Source organism: Mastacembelus armatus, chromosome 15 (genome assembly GCF_900324485.2).
Source record: "Mastacembelus armatus chromosome 15, fMasArm1.2, whole genome shotgun sequence".
NCBI classification, from domain to species: Eukaryota; Metazoa; Chordata; class Actinopteri; order Synbranchiformes; family Mastacembelidae; genus Mastacembelus; species Mastacembelus armatus.
Genome location: NC_046647.1, coordinates 2142243 through 2166546, shown reverse-complemented (window position 1 = coordinate 2166546; position 24304 = coordinate 2142243). Strand labels below are relative to the sequence as shown.

The 24304-nt window shown below is 41.2% G+C and overlaps 1 long non-coding RNA gene across 1 annotated transcript; it reads right to left on the bottom strand.

Moving 5' to 3' along the window:
- Positions 1–14766: 14766 nt before the first annotated feature.
- Positions 14767–15708, bottom strand: LOC113132251 (uncharacterized). The gene is made up of 3 exons (XR_003295876.1): positions 15642–15708; positions 15263–15358; positions 14767–14855 (listed from the first exon to the last, which is right to left on the bottom strand). It is a non-coding gene; the product is annotated as an uncharacterized LOC113132251 (long non-coding RNA).
- Positions 15709–24304: the final 8596 nt, after the last annotated feature.

The window sequence follows — 24304 nt, the reverse complement described above, 5'->3', positions numbered from 1 at the left end:
ATTGAACACTCTTTTGAACAATCAGTTTATGTAATTTATTTTCTTTTTAACTTGTGAAATTAACAGTTAACAATTAAGCAACAATTAAAGCACTGTATTGGTAGTTAATATGCTACCTAAATGAACAGCAATTATACATGCTAATAAGGCATATCAGTAAATGAACAATTATATCAAACAACTGTAGCTAGCACTTTAACTTGAATGTGATATGATGTATCTGTTGCTAGGCATCTCTTAGGATGGTGGTTCTTAGCTGGTTAGCTGTTCAGTGTTTCCTCTGGCACTTTTTTCATTCACAATGCCCTGCCATTGATTCCACCAGTTCCAGAAACTCCATTCTTTGATGATTCATAGATTAGCAAGCAAATCATCTTCATCTTCACTGTCCAGCTGCTCTGTCAATGAACTGGTATCAGCAGAAGAAGATGGCATGGCTTTAAAACTGTATGCTGCAGTGGTGCCAGGCGTATGGAGTTAAGTGTGTGCAGTGACAGTCTATTTCTGAACTTTGACTTGTACCTGAGTACCTTAGCTACATTTATAATTTCAGTGTTGCTTTTAATTTGTTTCCTTAATACTGAACAGAGCCATGTTTCGTAAGATTTCAAGATTGTCTGGGAGCCTTGCTTGCAGCTCCTTGCTTAGAGCAACAATATAATTGATGCATTGTCTCCGAATGATCTTTCGGTCCTCTGGAGCAAGACTGAGTTGTGACATTGTGCTTTCAAAAAGGTACTCAAGATATGGTGCTGGACTGAGATAACCAACAATGGCATCCTTCAGGACATCAATCTTTGCCATAGGGTTGACTACTCTGCTGCAAACTGATGATAAGAGGTGAACCAGATTGTCCAAAAGCTTGACAGGATCTGTATGTTCACAGTTAAATCACTTAACTGCAACTGCAATCTGCCATGTAGCAATGCTCACTGGTCTTGGTGGAGTTTCAGTACTTCCCTTTGGTCCAATATACGAGTTACCGCAAGCTCAATCGATAGTCAATGTGTGGCACACACTTGGTGATCTGCAGGGGTTTCTGACCACAGTTAATGGTAGCATACACAGCTTTGTATGCCTCTTGCTGTTTTGGGGAAATCGAAAACCATTTATAAGTTTCCCTGATTAAGTATTTAACACATCTAGGGATGGTTTCTTTGGATGCTGCCAGTTGTAAAAAATGGCACACACAGCGAATGACTACCAAATTGGGCAAAGCACATTCTTCCTTTAAAATCTTTTGGACCCCATTGTGCACCCCAGTCATCACAGCGGCATTATCAGTGCCAATACCCTGAAGGTTCTCTTTTTTAAGGTTACACTTTTCGAGAAACCCAACTCTTGCCTTTGCTATTGATTTGGCATCGCCCGCCTCCAATTCAACCAGCCCAAGAAATGTGGACACAAGTGTTCTCTTTTTAGCACTAAATTACCTAATCACCAAACCCAGGTATTTGGAAACACTGACATCAGTCAACGCATCCAAAAGCAGACTGAACTTCTCATCTCCCACATCTAATGTTATCTTTTTCAGAAAATAAGGAGCCAATACTCCCTTAATCATTTCCGTGCATTTGGTGCAGTGCATGTGGAAGTTTGTTGCTGCCACAGAATCTGAAAAGGCAGCTGTGCAAGCCATACCTAAATGGTCACATGCTAGCAATGAACAATGTTCTGCAATGACCATTGTCATTGTAGCTTCTGCACTCTTGCAGTTATCCACTTTCTTAACTAGCTGTGGTAATGTAGATTGCTTTGCAGGGTTATATGGTTTTGATTTATTTATATGCTTTGCTGTAGTACAATGTTTTTTGATGTCATACAGTTTTGCAAGTATATCTGATTTGCAGTATGCACAGTATGCTCGGCACTCATCTCCAACTACTGGCTTCAGCCACCCTTTAAATACAGGTACAGACTCTCATTCTTTTCTGTATTTCTGGCAGTACAGTTTTGATTGAGACATGTTGATAGATGTAGTTAAGTCTCTTCCAGATCAAAAATTAATTAACAACTACATTCACTGAGTTTTTACTGTGGTTATCATTTTAATTATTTTACCAAAAAATGTGAAATGTGTACTACTGCTGGTGCACCCAGCCAACAGTTTTTGCTGCTGCAGCTTCAGTGCCCGGCTATTGGTCTAAATAGCCGGGCACTATGAATACGGTGGCCAACAAGGGCAAATGCCCTGCAAGAAGAAGAGGGCGTTCATGGCAAGAGACAGGGAGGAACTCTGGACTGTGCAGAAGGAACTCAAGAGGAAGCTGAGGGAGGCAAAGCAGCTCTATAGAGACAGAGTAGAGCACAAGTTGAGACAGAATAATATCAAAGAGGTGGGGAATGGGATGAAAATAATGACTGGTTATAAGAAGTCACACACTGCTGTGGAAGGAGACTCAGACTTTGCTAATGAACTTAACCTGTTCTTTAACAGATTTGACACCGCCTCTGCTTCTTACTCCGACCCAGTGTCCTCACACACCATCCCTCCTCCCTCCACCACCTTAGCTGATTCCTTGGGGTCTCTTCACATCCCCCCACCCAACATCTCTGCTAATGCTGCCTCCCCATTGCCCACTGATACCATCTCCTGCATCAGCAGCCATACAACATTGAAGTATACCTCACCTCCAATAACTCCTCCCCTGCCCTTACCATTTAACTCCTCATTAACACAATACACAGGCCCAGCCTTTGCCACAGAACAGGTGAGGAAGGAACTAGCTAAACTAAAGACCAACAAAGCAAAAGAGCCAGATGGGATCAGTTCCAGAGTACTTAAGGTGTGTGCTGGACAGCTTGTAGAGGTTTTTCAGAAACTCTTCAACCTCTCTCTGAGGCTCAAAAAGGTGCCTAAGTTATGGAAAATTTCCTGTATTGTCCCATTACCAAAAAGAGGCCGTCCCAGTACTCTTAGTGACATCAGACCAATAGCGTTAGCAGCACCGGTGCACCCCAAGGAACTGTACTCGCACCATTCCTGTTTACATTCTACACCTCAGACCTCCGCTACAACTCAGGAACCTGTCACCTCCAGAAGTTCTCTGATGACTAATCACTGGATGCATCAATAATGATAACGATGAGGAATACAGACACTTGATAAAAAGCTTTGCTGATTGGTGTAACAACAACTGTCTAAAGCTCAATATCAAGAAAACCAGAGAACTGGTGGTGGACTTTAGGAAGAGCAGGAAGACCCCAGTCCCTGTCTCCATCCTTGGAGACGAAGTAGAGATTGTGGACTCCTACAAATACCTTGGAGTCCACATTAACAACAAACTGGACTGGTCAAACAATACAGATGCACTCTTCAAGAAAGGACAGAGCAGGCTGTTCTTCCTCAGGAGACTGTTCCTTTGGTGTGTGCAACAAGCTGGGGAGGTGGCATCAAGGCTGGTGAGGACAACAGCCTAAACAAGTTGATCAGGACGTTGATCAAAAATCTGTTGTTGGACTGGAACTGGACAGTCTGGAGGCTGTGGCAGAGAGGAGGATGATGGACAAAATCAACTCCATACTGGACAATTCTGCCCACCCACTTCATGAGGAACTGTGGCAAATGGGAAGTTCATTCAGCCGCAGACTAATTCGTCCTAAAGCCAAGACTGACAGATTCTGTGTCCACGACCATAAGACTCTATAATTCCACAATATAAACAATAATGCACACACACACACGCCTAATGCCAACCCACATGCAGGTCCGCACACAAAAGACTGGGTGAAGGGGGTAGAGAAGGAGGGGAAGATGAAATGGATGCTGGACAGGGGCAAGGTGTACAGTTTCAGTCTGTCATGATGTTGGTGTGAGGACCTGAGGCTGCTGGTTTCCGGCACAGCCCTTACCCTGAAGGGTCACACAGGAATGTGTTTTCTTACGTCAGTTGTTTTGACCTTGTTGTCATTGATTGGGTTCACCTGTTCTTCATTTGCTCCTAGATAAATAGAGCAGGCCAGCCTCTAGAGGGCCGCCAGATTGTCTGTTTTCCATCAGCGACTTCAGTGGAGATTATTGGGTTCCTGATCGCCTTCACATACCTGGAACATTTAAGGACTCAGGAATTCAGGGAGGTGTTATATTTTTATTCTGTTTTTTTTTGGACTGGCACTAAGCCTCAATAGCCCGTGCCCCTATGTTGTCCAGCGTTCTAGGAAGCCGCTGGTGTTTTTTTTTGGCCCGACGTAGTCGGTGATAAAGACTTTTGTGTTTTTTTTTTTTGAAGACTTTTGATAGCTAGCTCAAAAGGGTGCTTCTACTCAAAACTGAGCACAGGGTCTGAATAGTTATGACCATGTGATATTTCAGTTTTTCTTTTTTAATAAATTTGCAAAAATTTCTACATTTCTGGTTTTTTTCTGTCAAGATGGGGTGCTGAGTGTACATTAATGAGAAATAAAATGAACTTTTTTGATTTTGGAAAATGGCTGCAATGACACAAAGAGTGAAAAATTTAAAGGGGTCTGAATACTTTCAGTACCCACTGTATGTCAGTCCCTGTTGGGGAGTTCACCTTGACTGGCGCCAAGGCCTCACTCAGGGGCGATATTATCATGTTAGAGGCCAGTAACACATTGCAACATTTTGGAATCAGCTTTCGAGCCCGTAGTGCAGGCACCGTAGTGTCATAGCTGTAATACAACACAGTCAATGTGTCCAATATTTGTCCGTAGGCCAGCCCCCAGTGTACAGTTTATCTGAGTTCATGGCAGTCCCCACATTTGTTGGGCCTCCATCTGGATAAGCTGATGTGTGAGCCTCCACAACAGCTCCAGTCAGTTTCCCTGATTCCCTGGACTCTGTTCCAGCAGGAAACACACTTTCTTCTTTCTATCTCATCCTCTCAGCGTAGGCACCACCGTGGACTACAACTCCTACCACCACAGGACTGGGGGACATCCAGCGTTCTTAGTGTTGCCAGTATGATTAATAGTGAACACCCTGGACTGACATCCAGATTCTCCACACATGCATCCACATTTCCTTATGGAATGTGAGCAGGGGCTCCACTCTCTCCCCCGATGGCTCTGTGTTTTAGGTCTCTGGTTCTCTGGTTGTCCTCCCTCATCTCCTTCATGTCCATCCTGATGGAGCCCTTCACAAACTGTCAGTGGTAGATACAGACTGCACTATACTGGTTTAACAGTTACTTGCAGAGTTTTTTTGTAAAGTCTGGGTAGTCTCACACTGCTCTGCAATTTTCAAAGCTTCCTCCATGTCTGTGAACCTTTGCTCCATGCACTAGATCCAGGCCAGCTAGAAGATATTGAAACTTTTCCTATCTGAGTGCAGTCTCCATAATCAGGAAATGCCTCTTGGAACACCTGGCTGACATCCGCAGCGTACACCTCCAAGCATTGATCTGATGTGTGCAGCCATGCAGAAATGTTAACTCTGAAGCGATCCATAAGCTGCCTGCTCTGCCTTGGTTGGGCTGAATTATGTTTGATTCCGTTATATATATATGAAGTTATTATATTATATGCTATATAATATGATTGTTTTTCTATATTTCCTCTTGTATTGAGTATTAGTTTCAACTAAAATTTTATTTAGTACTAATTAAATAGTTGTTAGTAGTTTGCAGTACACAGTTGCTCTATTGAAAACACAAAGAAAAAAATGCATTTGTCCTCTTTATCTTTGCAAATATCACTTTATTTACACTGGCTACTTGTACTACAACAGACAACCATCAATTTGACAACAACACACATCATCAAACAAACGTGACTTTAAATATATAAAACACAAAAATAGTTTCTATTTATACTAACAATAACAAATTAAAGACAGTTCTAGAAGTTCCAGAGTAAAACAATGTCAGCAAAAAGTGATGGCAGTCTAAACGGTGTTTGAAACCAGATTTGGCAAATGTCAGAATAAGGTGATATAGTGAGATAAAAATACACTAATGGCTTAATTAGAATCCAAACAATGCCTTATTTATTGCATTAATTTATTTCAGATTACTCCTTTTGTTACATGGTGGTGCTGTGGTGTGTGCTACCACTGGCAATAATAATGAAAGGTTATGTACAATTATGTACTATGTATTCATCTGGCACTTGGCCCCTGGCTACATGACATTTAGAGAGAATGCGCGGCAAGTCCAAACATCATCCTATTTTTTAGGGCATGTTCACTGTGGATGCAACATTAGAATATGGACCACATCAAAATAGAGTTACTCACATTTCTTCCGTTTCCTGTTCAAACGGATGTATAAAGTAACAAAACTAATTTCATGTAAACTAATTAAATGTAGGGGTCAGGTCAGATCACTACCAAAACACCTCTCTGTTACACACTGTAGTTCCATTATTCTCAATTAATGACTACATAAAAACCATTGATATGTGAGTTGTAGTTTAATGAATAAACTAATTATCATTGCACCTCTGTAAGAAATGTAGTCTCTGCTTCACCCCTAGATTTATCTAACAGTTTCCAGTGGTATGCATACAGTCTCTAATTGGAATGGATTAAATGAAGAGGCAGCTCTTCAGGGCAAGTTAAGTGGAATACACTTCTCCATAATGGCTTTTAATGTCACGAGTCCCTCTGGGGACTTCCTGCCTGAGGACCTTTAGTTTGTTGTGACTTCCTTTTCTCCTCGCACTGGTCCCCGGCAGCTTTATGTTTGTAATTTGTGTTCATGAGTTTCACTTGTCCCCGTTTTGTCACCTGTGTCTAATCACCATTTGACTTCTTCCTATTTATACCCTTCGTTTCCTTTGTTCTCTGTCGGAGCATTGGCTGACATAGAAGTGAGTTGGATTGTGTTGTGTTTCTGCCTGTTCGTTTCACCGAGGGGCGTTCTAGTTGTTTTGTTTGCCTACCTGCCCGCCGAGTGGCAGAGATTATGTTACATTTGCCTGAACCTGGTAATAAAGAACCAGCTTGTCCTGCACTTGGGTCCTACCTCTCCTCCTTCACACACCACCCGCACCTTGTGACATTTAATTTCTGAAACCATTTTGTTTTATTTCAGTAAAGTCACAGGGGTTTTCTCCACAGCACTGAGTGAACCTGGTCCAGAGGAGAACTGTTCATAATCACCCAACACTTTTCTCTTGGTTTTATTGACCATAGAAATCAAGTGTGTCCACAAAAGGCCAATTCTCTGCAAAAAAAGTACTTTACACGAAAAAAATGATTCCTCTTCATCACTTCAGAATGAAGAAACGAGTCCACTGTCACAACAAACATCCATGTGTGTATGTAGACAAGCTGGATATCAGAGTGCAAGCAAAAAGACACATTAATATTTGTTTCTGATGGAGTCAGCACATCAATTTGCTCATGTTCTCTCACAAGAGACTTTATAGGGTAGTTTCATTATTTGTCCACACAGCCAGGTCTCCTGGACTAACACAGAGCATTGGATGTAGATGATGGTTTTAACTAGAGTGAAGCTTGAACTGCGATAAAACAGATCCGACTATAAACGAACTGCACACATGCAGCTTTTATGGAGCTGTGTTCTGCCTGTTTGATAAGAAAATGACCAAACAGGCAAATTATTATTGCGACAAATGAAATTTCTATCTGATCATTCAGACAAACATGTTATTGATAATCATTTGTTCAGTTGCGTTTAGATCCGCACTGATGCAGCAGGTTGAAATGATTCATATGCGTCGCCTATAGGTGCTGTGCCACGTGCGTAAAATGCGCACGGCGCCTCTCTCAGTGCGGAGACGCACACACTGTATCAGTCCAGCTGCTGTGTGATGCTGCCAGAGTTTGACAAACACAAAGGAAAAAAAACTTCATAGAAACAGTCGCAGGAAACAAACGGACAACGCTCAGTGTGTGAAAGACAGTGTCGCTAATTCTCATTAATGTCGTTGTTTTCTGACCAGTTATTTAAATGGCCAGAGGCGGATCGTTGTAGATCAAAGCGGAAGAGCCTAAACTGAACATATATGACCTGTGCTGTGGGAGGTTTGGAGACGTGTTGGTGTGTGTGTGTGTGTGTGTGTGTGTGTGTGTCCGCGCCTCCGTCACTTAAAGCCTCCAATTTGGCTTTTGCGCGCTCTGTGATGTTTATGGACCAGTGTCTGTGCTGGAAGAACATCTGGGGTCTTGTCTGCGGAAACAACCTTTAAAACCAATAAAGTCCAAACTTTGAATCCTGGACTAGTTTTCTCTTCGTGTCTGACACGGTGACGTTTGTTTGGTGAAAATAAACCTGAACGCTGGAAACTCTGACGCAGATACAGTGAAAATGGAAAATAACCGATGACCAGTCTGTAACAGATGAGCTGCAGTTTAGCTGCTCTATGAAAACACTGTCAAAACTCGTAGCCTGTGAATCCAGATGTTCACATGAAGACTGACACCAATTTTCTAGCAGAGAATATGACCGAGGACGCAGCCACATCTGTATTTTGAACCATTTGATTTCTTCTTTTCCAGCCGATCATTCAGACACATCAGGTGTATAATTGTTGCTGAGCCATGAAAACAGAATCCGCTGGTCCAGTATAATATGAGGAGGAAGTGTGAGTGAGGACCAGTCAGATCTGTAACTATATGGAGCTGATCTCAGCTCTGGGCTGACTGGATCCAACTTTAATCCCAGATGTGTCTGGAAACACACATGTGACAAAATGGAGGTCAAGGATTCCACGGTTGCTATGGTTTGTCTCCGGGTGCGTCATTTTGATAAGGACATCATTTAAACCAAAACAAAAGCTCAGACGGTCAAGAAAAGTTTTCACCACTTTCACTCGACGATTTCTGCCAAACTCCCTCTTGTCCTGAGGACTTCTTCCATCCTGACAAGGACTAAACCCTCCCAGAAAGTGACCAAAGCGACACAACTGACTTCCATCATGGAAAACGTGAGACTGAAGCCTTTGAAAGTCTGAGGTGTTTTCTGTGTTTTACCGTGGACACTGGGAGAACAGCCCCAGTGTTCACTGATATAAACCATCAACAGGCCTAGAAACAGACTGACGAGCCAAACACGCATAAAAGCATGAACTCTGTTTTTAGACCTGTGATCAAATGGTTTCTGTCAGCAGCAGTCACACATAGTGTATAGACCTACAACATATTGGGATTGTACGTGTGGTAATAAGTACAACAGTGAAGTACTTGAAGTTAGTAGTCTCTGTCATTCTCAGCAGGTATTTGAGATTAGATTTCCATACAGTATATGGCAACACAGTGGGAATAAGCAACACCACATAACAACAGGGGACATGATAAAGGTCCTAAGGTGGTCCTGCTTTATTTCCTGACCATGAGGACCAGTCCTGAGGAGGCTCCTGTGTCCACATCTCCCTTAAAAACCTGCAGTTTCAGTGTTTTCTGACATGTAGTCAAGTCTTACACTGATGAGTTAGTCAGGCTGCTGCTCTCCAAGAGGCCAGATAATATTTCAGCTTAGAAACACTGCAGGCTGCACTGATGACCATTTTCTCCTGTGAGATTTCAAACCATGATACTGAGGAAGACCTTCATCCTGTCGTGTTGCTGATGTCTCCCAGGTGCTGAACTCGCGGCCAAAGCGTCAACGGGCTGTTGCTGCTGTCGCTGCTGCTGCCGCTGCCTTCCGTCCCCGGAAGAGGAAGAGGACCTCAGTGGCCCGTCCTTCCAAACCTTCTGCTTCACACCCAGAGTTGCCCACCCCTCAGCCCTCCTGCTCAGCTGCTGACATTCCTCAGTCCACCATCCCACCTGAGCTGCCACCGGTCTTCAACGTGGCCCCTGCTCCACTGCAGCACGATGGCCCTCTGAAGATCCACAACCGCTCAGTGGAAGAGTACCAGCAGCTCTACCATGAGGTGGTCGATGACCTGCTGAAGTAAGTTGGTGTTAAACATCAGATCACGTTCTTACAAACACACCAAAATTTATCAGGTTGTCCATGAAGAAGCATTTTAATCAGCTGGATCTTTCTGTCTCTTCTGCTCCTCACAGGTACAAGGACGGCCGGGCTCGTCCCTACAGCTTAGAGCTCGGACGTCGTATCAAGCAGAAGCTGTGGGAGCGACTGGACCGCCCCCTGATCACGACGTCAGCCGCTGCAGATGGACGTGTGGAGGTGGACGTGTCCTACGGGGTTGGAGTCTACCCTCCCCTTCATGATGTGGACACTACGGGAGAACCAAAACCCCGGAAGCCCACGAGAAAAAGAGCAAAGAAACTCAAGTGAAATAGTTTCTAACAGCTCAAACAGACTCTACCTGTAAATATTATTCGAGACTGAAGTCAATAGGTCACATGACTCAGCACAGACTTAGAGCAACAGACACCACTGCCAGATCACCCCCCACCTGTTCAAACCACCTAAAGCTCCACATTCATCCTCCACCTAAAACCTCTGCCAGCCACTTTCTGCTGCCTCCAACATCCATCTGCAAACCAAACCTTCACCTTAAACCTCTGTCGACCTCCACCTACAGCCTCTGACAGAAATCTGCATTTTCCTCCTCCACCTGCAGATACAGTCAGACACATGTAGTCTGACCAGCCACATGATGCTTCTGCCAGACGTTGCTGCCTCCACCTGCACATTCTGGCAGATTCCCAAGCCTCCAACTACAACCTCTGCCAGTAACCTGCCATTTCCACCTCCACCTGCAGGTCCTGGCAAACTCAGTCTGACCATCCACCTGAAGCCTCTGCCAGAAACCTGTAGTAGCTGCCTCCACCTACAGATTCTGGCAGAGAGCTACTGCCTAAACCTCAACTTGTGTCTTCTGCCAGCAACATGCAGTTTGGACCTCCACCTGCATGTTCTGGCAAACTGAATCTGACCATCCACCTGAAGCCTCTACCAGAAACCTGTAGTAGCTGCCTCCACCTACAGATTCTGGCAGAGAGCTACTGCCTAAACCTCAACTTGTGTCTTCTGCCAGCAACATGCAGTTTGGACCTCCACCTGCATGTTCTGGCAAACTGAATCTGACCATCCACCTGAAGCCTCTGCCAGAAACCTGTAGTAGCTGCCTCCACCTACAGATTCTGGCAGAGAGCTACTGCCTAAACCTCAACTTATGTCTCCTGCAGGAAACATGCAGTTTGGACCTCCACCTCCGGATTCTAACAAACTCTACTAACCTGAGATTACACCTGCATACACTGCCCAGAAACTTGGAGTTGCTGCCTCCACCTACAGATTCTGGCACATATCTGTATCCTGAACCTCCACCTATAGTCTCAGCCAGCAAAATCCAGCCTCATCCTCCACCTGCCCTTTCAGGCAGAAAGCTGAAAAACATTCATCAGCTCCAGAAGTAGCCTCCACCTTCTGCTCCTGCCAGACATATTATGCCTCAGCCTCAGCCTCCACCTGATACATTCAAGGCCCATTTCTGTTTTAATGTGCATCATATTCTTCTTCTCACAGGTATTTCCATGTGCTGCATGATGGACCAACACACATCCATCAGCATCAACCTGCATCATCTGGAAACTGGGACAGTGATGCTGAACTTCATCCATCACAAAGAGCTCTTCTTCCTCCCACTAGGCTTTGGACTCCAGGTAGTAACCACTGTGATATAGAATCATAAGACATATTTTAGATGTAGTTTTAATGCATTTGTAACCCACCCGAGTTTAACTCATTGTAGATTGTACATGTGTCCGCCAGCAGAGGACACTGTAAAAACTAGTGATACACCTACCCTCATGTTGTTCAGCATCAGAACAATTCATGCCAGAAAAGCACAGTGTTAGGAGGGCTGAACCAACTCTTAAAATATTGTTCAAGGTGGTATATTTTAATTATTGAGTTAAAACTGATTCCAAGAGGTACTGCAGACTGAAGATTTGTCAAATTCTCATTTTCTTATTCTCTACTTCTTTTTTTTTTGTTGACCTGATTCAAGTAGAGTGCTTGGAGCTGCTGCTGGATCATCCTAAACCAGGAACGTGCTGGATGCCTCAGTTCTCCTCAGGGAAGTAGCAACTCCTACAGCAAGCCCCATCACAAAGAGATAAGCCTGAGATACAGTGCACAAAACACATACTACCCGGGTAGCCGTAAAAACATTTTTTTCAGAGCTCGGACTTATTTTTTCTGGAGAACTTCAAAACCCCATTTTGGGTCTCTTTAAGTTAAAGACAGAATAAAGGAAACAAAGGAACGCTAAAGCAAACACTTGAAATACACAAGCAGCTTGGGTTGGACCCAAGGGAAGGAAAGTACTATTTTTGTGGGTTGAATGTTGAATTGTTTCAATAAATGCTGGTTGTTCACTTTCATTATTATAAGCAGTTGTTTAATTCATCTCACCTTTACTCCTCCTTCACAACCTAGACTTGCGAGTATGTTTATTTCACAGAAATCGGTCTAGGTAACATGTTATAACTATTTCTACACGTTACACATTGAAGAAATCAAGCCTGTCCAAGTATTTGAATGAAATCCAGGATGTTCTACATCAGTGTGGAGGTGAACAGGAAACATGGGGACCATCAACAACTGGGCTCTTAAAATGTCCACTATTTATTTGAATTGAGCTTTGCTGATGTCTGGTGTTTTAACACATATTGTCTGTGGTTTTCTCCAGGACCTGTTGGACTTCAAAGACTTCCAGATTTTCCAGGAGCTGATCAGGGCCCACAAGGGCAATTTCCTCCAGAAGATCAGTACAACAGAGATGTTCATTCCTCCTCTCCATCCTCCATGTTCACTAGACATAGAGAAAACATAGAATAATTTAGAAAAGTTTAAGTTCCTGCATTACATTCATAGAATTATCAAACTGTAATGGTTTAACAAGGTGTATGAAACAGTTGTCAGGTATAGTGCAGATTGTGTATCACTGTTTCCTACAGTTCTCGTTTGTGTTTTGTATGAAGCAATAATGAAAATGTCCTGACTTAAAAGGAGTCTTTATCTTTTTGTCAGTGTATTTATCAGAGCATCTCCACAAAAAAGACGTTTATTCACGTATACTTTCAGTTTACTTTGTTTGTACATATCAGGGATAAACTAAACAAAATTATTATACTTATTAGACTTCACTGTAAAACCCGATAAGTTAATTTAACTCAAAAAAACTGGTGAAACTGATTACATAAAAATCTTTGAGTGATGATAACTCAGTTTTGTAAGTTATAAAAACACTCCTTATGAGGTAGCTTTTACTGGGTATTTTTAATTGACAGTAACTAGACTTTGTAAGTTACAGAAGCTTTCTGTATTAAGTACTTTTTACTAGTTATTTTGTTTCTGCAGTACAAATCAAAATGAAGGATATGTAACTTGTAAATATTTATTACATCTAATAAAAATATTTAGTTGCCTAGTAATATATTGTTTGCGTCATGTTTACTTAAAGTTTTAAAGCTGTACAAACTTTGCTGTAACTTAAAACATTGCTTACTTCCAACTCATAATTGCAAATTAGAGTACTTAAAATTTCTTTTGAAACTGATTACATAAATTGTTTTAAGTAGTTTAAACTCAAAATCTCTAAATACACACATTATGGCTCACCATTAAAAGGCTAACACAGACCATTTCCATGAAAGTTACTCTTTAATTAAGTAACCACAAAGCATTAACCAAACAAACTATAAACTATGTTTGGCTAATGGAAATACATTTACAAAAAGTAAAATTTGCCTTGTCATTTTTTGAACATTCACTTCTATAAATTGACAATATTAATAAAATCCTCAATCAGAGAATATGTAACTCTTCACTTGGTATATTGACTTTTTTTACGTCACGTCCACTAATTTGTCGTTTATTAGGCATTTCAAAATAAAAAAAAAATAAAACTCAATATTCCCGAAAAGCCATTCTGTTCATTGCTTTATCAAACTTAATAAAAATTGCCTAATAAATGCAGCAATTTAAAAGTCTCAGCTTAGGCAGCATGGCAAACTATCTGAAAAGAGTAGGTTATACATTATTTCACCCAAACTTCTTTTGAATAGATGCATTAATCAAAACTTACGTTAAACAGTAACATCAGAAACTGAAATAAGTGTTTCACCAATCACAAGGGCTTAAGGACATTTGCCTGAAGAAGGTTATCGCTCTGATATGTGTATGAATGTGTAACAGTTTATATGTTTATCAATGCACGATTCATCCTATAGTCATTTTTGTAGAAAATAATTTAACAAACTGTTTATGGATTTGATAACAATTGTAAAGTCTGTGCTTGGTCAATTTAACAAACATTATTTTACACAACCACAGTTCTATGGTACAATACAATAATACCATAAACAGTCTAGCTAAGTGATGAACCACATGGACCTAATTAACGTGCAGAGATCAAAGAAATAGCTACTGCAGTATCTACAGTATGGCTAATTTTGCCAAGTTTGCCATACTATTTTACACATTCAGTACACATCCAGTACAAAAACTGTTTACTGCCAAGTAACAGTAACACTTTCAAACTCTTAACTGAACAATACATACAACAACAGCACATGAAATGCAGAAAAGTGCAACGGTCATTGCTCTATAGTACGACAAAAGTGACAGTACTCTTGTGCATGTAATGTCTTCAGGTAAAGCAGCAACTTACAGTGAGATTACTCCACTGCCAAAAGTTCATTTTTAAGACTCAACACCCTGGGTCTCAACTTCCCATCATCCAGGCCCATCACAAGTTTCTGGATGAAGTCAAATGTGTTGGCCAGGTCTTTTGGGTAACTTAGATGGAGAGCATAAATAAGAGCAAAAAGTGTGACAAATGCATCAGAAAGAGTGGTGCATTCAATAACTGTGTTACCCTCAAGCACAACTGCAGTTCTCTCTGGGACAAAAAAATGTGACATCTGTTGCACTGGTGGTGGTACTGATTGACAGAAGCCCCACTGGTATGTCATCAGTGTTCGGTTCATCAGTCTCCACCATCTGAAGACAATAACAGAGAAGTGTTACCTCTTAGTCCAGCTTGACTAAGCTATAACCAAAGGCTGTTTGCTAAAAAGATGCACCTGTGACAGACAGGTGACAAATTCAAGGAAAAACAGGTGTAGCTGTAGAGGTCAAATCCTTGGCCTCTACAGCAATGATTGCAGTGGAGAGCACTAATTATAAAAATTACAATTACTGATCTTGTCCAGATATGCATCATATTATTCCAATCCTGTACATCCTGCGTAATGCTATGGAGACTTTTAATGACTGACACCGTAGTAACACTATTATAAAATCAATAACTGTAACCCTAACCCTAGGATCCACAGGTGGATCACACAAAGAACACAAAAAACTGATGAATGGCAAACAAATCTGCAACGATAAATGTTCTGACTTACATCCCACAGCCTCAGAAATCTCGAGTCATCCTCATGCAGATATGCAGGCAGAGCACGGAGGACAGCAGCACGTCTCAGATGGATGTCAACTTGTCCCTTGAGTGTAAAAAGATATTTTAGCTTCAGTACAGACGCTGAAAACCACAAACATACACTGATCAGCCACAACATTATGACCACCTGTACAATCTAACGCAGTCCAATACAATAGCTCTGTCATGATTTCTGCATTAGATTGTACAAGTGGCCATAATGATGTGACTGATCGGTTTACAATACTATGTATCACAAGAAAGAGCCCTTCCATGTCTTCAGAGATGGTAAACTAAAACACAAACATCTTGGTCATACACCAATGAGTGTAACTAACTTACAGTACCTGGAGGTCATAAATCCTGAACAGATGATTCAAAGCTTCAGCTGCTTTCCCTGAGCGAGCAGCTTTCTTCCTCAACAAGCTCTGAAGGCGAGGGCAATGTTGATCCAACACAGCATAGAAGTGGTTCTTCAGATTCATGTTCGTGATTCTGTGAAATTCAGCACAGATCTGCACAAACAAAGTATATGTAAGTGTGGCCCTGTAGAAAAACTAAAATCTAATATCTACAAATGGTGTAACACCAGTGTTAATGAAAAAACAAAGTCTCAGGGCATGCACATGTACTAAGAAAAATATTTTCACCTGTGACTCCAATTTTAGGGCAGGCCAACGTTCAAGAATCTCCTCAACAGGTAGGTCATCACTGACGATCTCTTTCTGCCGCAGGGCAAAGGTCATCTGCATTAACTTTGTGATCAATGGAAGATTTTTCTCACTCATCTTAACTTCATCTGCAATTTGTACTCTGAATTGTTCAAGACTTGCAGCATCTTGACCTCTTGGGAAATTAGGGAGAAAATTCACTTCTGCCTTCTTTGGTCTGTTTATGTTAGTGTGGGGAGCTTGTTCCTCTGGGTTGTTTCTACTCCTCTTCCCAGAATTGACAGCTACCTCGTGAAATCCAGCCCGACTTAACTTTGCACGGTAGTTTCCCATCTTAAACTTCAGACTATTTTTCCAACCATACCACCCTGTCTGAGATCCTGGCTCTGTTAGGCAAGGATGCTGAGTGACAAGTGCTTCTGCTACCATTGAAACTTCTCTATCATTGGGGTATGCTTTGAAGCAGTGCATTTTGGCTGCAAGGGTCTGAAGAATATCATGTTTTTGTCCCCTAGATAATTTGAGAGTTTTCCCCAGTCTCTCATATGTAACATTTCCCTCACCTAGTATGAGTTCTACCTCATAGGAAAATGTGGGGACTGGAAAAACATCAGGCCATCTCTCAGTTCTGTCTGGAGTCATGGCATGGGGCATATGATAAGCTAAAGTCAAAATCTAGCTTAAATCTTTCTTTTATCATTGTTTTTAGCTCATCCACAGATGCTGATTGTGAAGATAAAGTCATCTTCCTGACCACAATGTCTGTTGAGGTATGGACATGAAGAAGGAAGTTTTGAGTTGCCATTTTCTATTAAAAGAAGAAAAGAGAGACTGGTGAATAAGTAACATTATACTGGCAACATACAATCAGCGGTGGACAGTGATACAGTAAAATTTCTGAGATTTCTTTCTACACAATGATCCAAGAGACTGTATAGATCCACACTTCAAGAGACATTTTAATTTTGCAAGTTTCTGATCAACACATATCGTTTCTGTGTTAATATCAAATGTCCATCAATACTGTAGGCTGTGAGACTTACTGTATCATTTAGCTCTGACAGCTGATGTACAGAGAAGTTGTCTGATGATGTTAACTCAAATGACCTTAGATGCTCAATGTACCAGCACTCGTAGTTCCTGCAAAGAAAAAATGCAGAGTTGTTCACAAGCAGTATATTTTCAATCCTGCTGAAGTTTGGAAGTCCTCCCGCCTGACCTGCAGAAACAAACATTCCATTAGTATAGTCTGTACCATTTATGATGACTTTCGACGTACTATATATGTTTTGGCTATCTGTCTTTGTCTCTATGAAGTTTTTCGCTACTTCCGGCAAAGTGGAAACTTGGACAGAAGTGAAACTTGAGGCCTGTGTGTGGGGTCTAAAAAATAATGGAGCATGAAGATGACATGCCATCATGTGCTGATGTCTGGTAGCAAGAGTTTTCAAGACATTCTTGAAATTTTTGTGTGTCATGTATGACCCTTTTGAAAAAGCGATGTTTTCCTTCAAACCGCATGGTCCACAGGTGAACCAAAGGCCCAAAACACTTTGTTAGTTCTGGGTAGTGCTCAATATAATGATGTTTGGGTCTGAGCCTAAAGTCAGGAAACACAGTTTGGAGGCCCTGCCTATGTTCACTTATTTTAGTCTGCATGTACTGGATAGATTCTTCTGTGAATGATGGCGACAACACCAGCTGCACAATTTCTTTCAGATCCATTAGTACAGCCCATGCTTGATCACCTTCAGGAACTTTACTTCCTACCATGAGTGGTAATAACCTCAGCAAAGTGGAATTTTCATGCCCATTTCCACCAATACTTAGTTTGGCTGAAAAGTTCTTTGGGATTTGTTGTGGTTTATCAAGCCTATCAGAATGCTGATATGGAAATGTCTGGATTTTTCTGTTTAGATATTCAAGAGTGAAATACTTAACCCTCTGGGGTCGACGCACGCGCCGGCGCGTTTTGACGCATCTTTTTCTGATAAGGCCGAAACAAACTGAAATTACTCCGTCAATTCTGATCGTACAGATAAAAAAAGTATATCATTCAAATCTGTAAAGGGTCTAGTTTTAGTGGTATACCATCATAATAACAACAAAACGTTGTGCTTTTTTTAAATAAAGAAAGCCGACAGGGTGCGCTCTCGGACTTTTCTGTCTCTGCCATTTCTCTTCACAGATGCGTAAATAAAACAACCAGAATCTCAGCGAATACTTGCCTCATAAAAATAAGAATTATATGGCTAGAAAGCTTGAAATGTTTTCTTTTGAGTGAAACAATTCAAGTCAAAAACAAATCATCACTTTTTATTTAATCCGTATGAACGTAAGGAGAAGTCCGTTTTTTCCTGTCTCACCTCATTACAGGTAATGCGGTCCCACCTTGTACAATGTCCACTGTTCACATGTAAATAATCTCAGGTGAACCAGGTAAATATGTGCACGCCCCCGAGAAATGACACAAAATATCAAACTTCATCATAGAATTTACTCACTTTTTTGGCGCGTTTGGATGATGGCGCGTTACGCACGTGAAGCGGCGCTCCTTATATTCCACATAGAGACAAACAGTTTAGCTTGTCCTCAGAGTAAAAACACTGATTTTAACTCAAATGAGGATCGTTTGGCTCCTCATTGTTTTGTATTGTACAGCACTAATCCGTCCCATCTACATTGACTGAAAGGCTCATTATGCGCGCCTTTGTCTGGACGTTCAGTGCGTCTTTTGTGTTCTCAGGTAAATCACATGACTATTCATCCTCAGAGACACCCTCTTGCATATGGCCTTTCTGGACAAAAAGTGTCTTAGAAAATTTAAATCAGTGTATTGTTTACTGTGAATGTGTGAACAAGATGACATTCACAGCACTCTGAAGTAAACACTTTAGCCTACAACATGCTGGTCTCCAAAGTCTTGTGAACCAATGTTCTGTTTGTGTTTTATGGTCTTATTTCAGTGAGTAAAAAATTGTAGTTTTTCACTAGCCATGCATAAACACTTTTTTCTCAAAAACACAATAATGTATAAACTTGAAGCTCACATATTATTGTAGCCAATTTTGTGCTGATTACAGTGTTATTAGACTTTAGACATTAATATGTTTAAAAGACACTGAAAAAAGCACAAATGTCAGGACATGTCAAAATTTGTCCAGGCCCCAAAAACCCCCTCAGACCCCAGAGGGTTAAGTCGAATCATGTCACTGATGCATAGTGCCAACTCAACTGGCACAATACCTTCAAATAGGTCGTGAAGTATATCAGGTGGGAAACCTGTAATGGGATGAAAATGTTGTAGTGTTTTCCTGAGAACACACTCACCTCGGACACCAAAATGAGTTGCATTTTCTCCTTGCACAACATTCTGAACATGAAGATCATGACAGGCTCTTGTTCTCATGCCAAAATCACCTTCAGAAACTTCACTGGTCTGTATCTGGTCTGCAGAACAGCAACAGAATCTGCAGATGTACTGCCCACGGAAACACTGCACGAAACCTGCAAGACCGTGTGCAGCCAAATTATCGGCTGCAACACACAAAACAGTTCCTCTGACACACTGGCCGAGAGCTTCAATGAAAACACCGTCTTGCTCAAGAGTGTGCAAGTCTTTCAACAAAGGTGACAGAACACTTTCATAACCACACTTCTGCAGGTCAGGGACTTTGCATACCAGTGCTAGCTGTATGATGTGAAGGCTGGACCTATACTGACTGGGTATATTGGCAAGCAACCAATATACTGCACAAAGCTTATGGATCTTGCTAGCTGTGCCTAAAGGATTAGCTAGTTCAATGTCATCAACATACAAAATGATTGACAATTTCAGCTCACCAGCTGCTGATAATAACTGATTTTCTTTGAAGTAAGTTCCATCTTCATGGGACATGTACATCCCAGGTGGTGATGGCTTGACTTCTTGAATTTTGTCAACAACATCTGTATTTCTGAACATTGTTTGAAGCATCTGTAGGACTGAAACAATCACTGCTGTATGTCCCCTGGAATCTACAGTAAATTGTACTGGCATTACCAGAGGGTAGTTACTCCTCACAAATGTTTTCCTCCTCTTAGCAGTGGACAGTTCTGCACCTTCCAGAGTAGCATTGACAAAGACATTACTTTTCATCACAGCTTCCACTAAATCATTAAGGCAGGCATCACTGATGGACTGACCATGGTCTTGCAGAACCCTAAAAATAGAGTCTCTGACAAGAGGTTTGGACAATGATAATATATGTGTCAAATTTTCAACTATGTCTTGTATGGCCAACTCTGATACATGAAGCACTTGACTCTGCATTGGGTCGATGTCGGTTTCTATCAAAATCTCATTCTTATAATCTGAGACATCACAATCTGGATGATTCCTACTTTTGCTGTAGTGACAATTTTTAAATGGACAGTTGACCGTTTCGTGTTGTTTTAAATGTGTTCTTAAATGACTGAAAAGAGTTTTATCATTAAATGGTTGCTTGAATCCACACACTGGACAGATGAATGACAAACATTCCACCTGATTTTTGCTCTGCAGAACTGTTTCAGAATGCAACCGTGTTAAGTGAATTTTCAAAGCATTTACTGACTGAAATGTGCAGACACAATCATCATAGAGACAAGGCAACGGACTGACTGTAGAAAAATTGCTATGATGCAAACGATAATGATCAAGCAACTGTGCCCTTTTATCAAAGGCAGCAGTACAAAGTTTGCACCTCCAAGCCATCTAAAAACTGTACAATATTTACCCACAATGTAAGCATGCAGAGTTAAAACTAATTATGAGACAACTTTCAGATTAATTTCAATGTAGTGCACTAAATATTAATTGACATTTTATTAACAATAAGAAATGTATGTCTATTAATGTTAATTGCTCAACATGAACATAGCAGATTGAAAGCTCTGTACATCAGCCAGTTGCTTCAGCTTCAGCCTGAAAAGAGAGACTGGAATGTCAGGATGACTTAAATATTCAGTTGTTTAACCCTTTTTAATACATTTTATTAGCTATTAATGTGTAGCAACAAATATAACACACTCCATGTATCAGTAAACAAAACAATAAAAAAGAAAAGGTTAAATCTACCCTTTCTGAATTTGAACTGAGATAGTCAGAAAGGGTCCATCATTTTTTTAAGCAACAACCACATTTTTTTCTAGTAAAACTTAAGTTACTTACTGTGACAGGTTATATAAATTATACAGCACTGATTACTAAGACCAAAGGTTAACTAACATGCCATAGCACAATATGTTTTTGCATCAAATTATTGTAAAACCTCGATGCAAACCTTTAAATTAAGTTCTAACATTACCAAAATATGTCCAAACATGCATGAACATTAAACATGTCAGACAGGCACCATTTTAAGTCCAGAGTTCACAAAAATCTAAGACATTATAAGCAGTTGATTCAATACCACCAAATTTCCACTTTAAGCCCTGAAAAAAAAAAACTAGCGAGATACACCGTCTTTCAATTTTCCCGTTACGTTTATACCGGACCTCAAATCTCATCCACTTCACCAATCATGCATATTGCTGAGACACTTGATGTAGAAAATAATAAAACACAAAAGTTAAATACCAACACAGTGCTGGTTTACTCACCAGATTAGCGCGCTCAAAGAGAAAATCAGTGTAATTGCGGTAAACGCAGTTAGCACAGTGGAGACAGTTAGCTCATCAGGCTGAGATAACGGCTGCATGCCGCAAATGTTCTCACTGATAATTCACCTGCCTATTTCCAGCTTCAGTTGCGAAAAATATCCAAGTTATTCACAGGCTGCAAACTTTTCTCCGCATATTTCATCCGATGCGAGCAGAGCAAACATGGCGGAAGTTTCCACCGACTCGCGGGCGAAGTGCATGACGTCAGACATCGAGTATCAACATTTCTGAGTACAAGGACAAAAACGACTTAGAAGAGCTGAGCTCTGTAAACTTAAAACTAAAAATGAGCACAAATGACTCAGAATATTAGAGATCAATCAACTGTTTTATTTTTTTGAGTTAACAAAACACAGTTTCTTTAACCATGTTTTACTGTTTGGTCTTACAGTGTTGGATTATACTGACAGCTTGTACTTCATTTTTTGATATAGATATCTCCTTAGTGTAAGTACGTTTACGGCTTGTATTCAAGCCCCGGTTCCAGCTTAGAACTTAGGAAAATATATTTAAACTTTACTCAAGTTCTCTTCCTCAGGTTGTAGTCTGCATGCTGCTGCTACATGTTTTACTAAAATGTGTTCTTTTGTAGTCAGTCTGAGTTTGTCTGGTGGATTACTAAGAACTGACCTACAAGCTCCTGTGTCACACAGGAATTTTATTTTAACTCATTGCACCAACAATGTCACTTTTGGTTTTTCTTCATACAGCATGAGTTCAGTTACCCCTTCTAGGCTCAAAATGTTAGCTTCAGTCAGATGTGTGTCTCGTATCTCTTTATTCTGTTCAGTGTGTGTATTTTGCATCTGACCTTTTTTGCTGTCTAGTCATGCAGAGTAGCCTGCTCCTCCCTCCTGGTGCTCAGGGCGTGTCTTTCTCTGTGTGTCCTGCTTTTCAATTCAATTCAATTCAATTTTATTTGTATAGCGCCAAATCACAATACAAATCATCTCAAGGCACTTTACAAAAACTAAAACTAAAAACCCAACAATTCCCTTATGAGCAAGCACTTGGCGACAGTGGAGAGGAAAAAACTCCCTTTAACGGAAGAAAAAAACCTCCAGCAGAACCAGGCTCAGTTTGGGCGGCCATCTGCCTCGACCGGTTGGGGTGAGTGGATAGAGCAGAGAGAAAAGAACAGCAACAATAAACAACAAATAGACACTGCAAGTTGGTGGGGCCAGTAACTGCACATCAGCGATAAACAGCTCCAGGACCAGGGACACCTGCAGAAGGTACAGAGAGAGAGAGAGAGAGAGAGAGAGAGGGAGGGAAAGAGCACAAACTAGGGGAGAGAGAGAGCACAAGGTTAGTAACATTCAATGGTGGAATATACATGAGGTGGGAGAGAAGGGGGGGGGGGGGTAGGGTAGGGGAGCTCAGTGCACCGATGGTCCTCGGGCAGTCTAGGCTTATAGCAGCATAACTAACTAAGGGATGGTTCAGGGTTAGGTACCTGAAGCCAGCCCTAACTATATGCTTTGTCAAAGAGGAAGGTTTTAAGTCTAGCCTTAAAAGTACAGAGAGTGTCTGCCTCCTGAACCCAGGCTGAGAGCTGGTTCCACAGGAGAGGAGCTTGATAGCTAAAGGCTCTGCCTCCCATTCTGCTTTTGAGAACTCTGGGAACCACAAGTAGGCCTGCACTCTGAGAGCGAAGTGGTCTATTGGGATAATATGGTACTATGAGGTCTTTAAGGTATGAAGGAGCTTGATTATGAAGGGATTTGTATGTGAGAAGAAGGATTTTAAATTCTATTCTATATTTTACAGGGAGCCAATGAAGAGAAGCCAATATAGGAGAAATATGATCTCTCTTGCTAGTTCCTGTCAGGACTCTGGCTGCGGCATTCTGGATTAATTGGAGGCTTTTTATTAAGGTATTAGGACATCCAGATAGTAATGAGTTACAGTAATCTAGCCTTGAGGAAACAAATGCATGGACTAGTTTTTCTGCATCATTTTGAGACAGGATGTTCCTAATTTTGGAAATGTTGCGCAGGTGAAAGAATGCAGTTCTAGAAATTTGTTTTATGTGTGAGTTAAAGGACATGTCCTGGTCAAAAATAACTCCAAGGTTTTTTACAGTAGTGCTGGAGGCCAGGGCTATGTCATCTAGAGTAGCTATAATTTTAGAAAAGTTATTTCTGAGATTTTTAGGCCCAAATATAATGACTTCTGTTTTCTCCGAGTTTAAAAGTAAAAAGTTACTGGTCATCCAGACCTTTATGTCAGTTAGACAGGCTTGAAGTCTGGTTAACTGGTTTGTGTTAACAGGTTTAATAGATAGATATAACTGAGTGTCATCCGCATAGCAGTGGTAATTAATAGAGTGCTTCCTAATGATATATCCTAAAGGAAGCATGTACAGGGTGAACAGAATCGGTCCTAGCACAGAACCTTGTGGAACTCCATAACTAACTTTTGTTCGTGTGGAAGGTTCATCATGGACATGAACAAACTGGAATCTGTCCGATAAATAGGATTGGAACCACTTTAACGCTGTTCCTCTGATACCAATCACATGCTCCAGTCTCTGTAATAAGAGACAGACGTAGCAGTAGTCATGATTAACTATCTGCTGTCTGCCAGGTCTCCGGCCACGACCTCATCCCCGCCCCCTGCCCCGGCCGTCAAGCCATAGCTTGTCTCCCTGAAAA